At 50.5% G+C, this 1215-nt stretch overlaps 1 protein-coding gene across 1 annotated transcript in view; it reads right to left on the reverse strand.

Annotated features, from left to right (window-relative positions):
• LOC119414133 (serine/threonine-protein kinase DCLK2) overlaps positions 1–1215 on the reverse strand; it is a 28541-nt gene that overhangs the window by 16711 nt on the left and 10615 nt on the right. The window lies entirely within an intron of this gene.

Here is a 1215-nt window from a genome sequence, read left to right on the forward strand (position 1 = left end):
CTCAGCAGAAGTAAGGAGTACCTTCAGGAGGATTAATCCGCACAAAGCAACTGGCCCAGACAACATCCCCGGAAAAGTGTTGAAGGAATGTGCTGATCAGCTCTGTGAGGTGCTGGCAGACATCTTTAACACCTCACTTACCCTGGAGACAGTTCCCACCTGCCTGAAGACTGCCACCATCATCCCAGTCCCAAAAAGCTCTACAGTGACTGGTCTGAATGACTATCGGCCAGTGGCCCTCACCCCGATAGTCGCTAAATGCTTCGAAAAACTGGTCATGACTCACATCAAAACAACCATCAACATCAACGAGGACCCTCATCAGTACGCATACCGTGAGAACCGATCAACAGAGGATGCAATCTCCTCTGTGGTCCACACTGCACTCAACCACCTGGAGCAGAAAAACTCTTACGTCCGTATGCTCTTTGTGGACTTCACATCCGCCTTCAACACCATGATCCCCCAAACCCTGATGGACAAACTATCCACACTAGGACTAAGCCCCTCCATCTGCAACTGGGTACTAGACTTTTTAACAAACAGACCACAGTTAGTGAGGATCCACAACCTCTCCTCCTCCACCATAACCCTCAGCACTGGCTCTCCTCAGGGATGTGTGTTGAGCCCCCTCCTGTTTACTCTGCTCACGTATGATTGTGCAGCTACCCATCCAGGCTGTCACATTGTAAAGTTTGCAGATGATACAGCGGTGGTGGGATGCATCACAAACAATGATGAGTCCAGCTACAGGCAAGAGGTGGAACACCTGGAGAGCTGGTGCAGAGAGAATAACCTTCACATCAATGTGAAGAAGACAAAGGAGATGATTGTGGACTTCAGAAGGAACAAAAACACCTACACCCCCCTGAACATAAGAGGATCTGCGGTGGAAGTGGTCTCCAGCTACAAGTACTTGGGTGTACACATGAATGACAACCTCAGCTGGAGCAACAACACCACCAGCCTGATCAAGAAAGCTCATCAGAGACTCTACTTCCTCAGACGGCTGAGGCGAGCTGGTCTGGGAAGCTCAGTCCTCACCTCCTTCTACAGGTGTGCAGTGGAGAGCATCCTGTGCTCGAGCATCAATGTGTGGCATGGAGGCTGCACAGCTGCAGAAAGAAAAGCTTTGCAGAGAGTGGTGAAGGCTGCACAGAAATCTGTCGGAATCAGCCTCCCCACCATCACAGACATCTACACCTCCAGATGCAG

This window comes from Nematolebias whitei, chromosome 1, assembly GCF_014905685.2.
Source record: "Nematolebias whitei isolate Nwh7 chromosome 1, NemWhi1, whole genome shotgun sequence".
Taxonomy (NCBI): domain Eukaryota; kingdom Metazoa; phylum Chordata; class Actinopteri; order Cyprinodontiformes; family Rivulidae; genus Nematolebias; species Nematolebias whitei.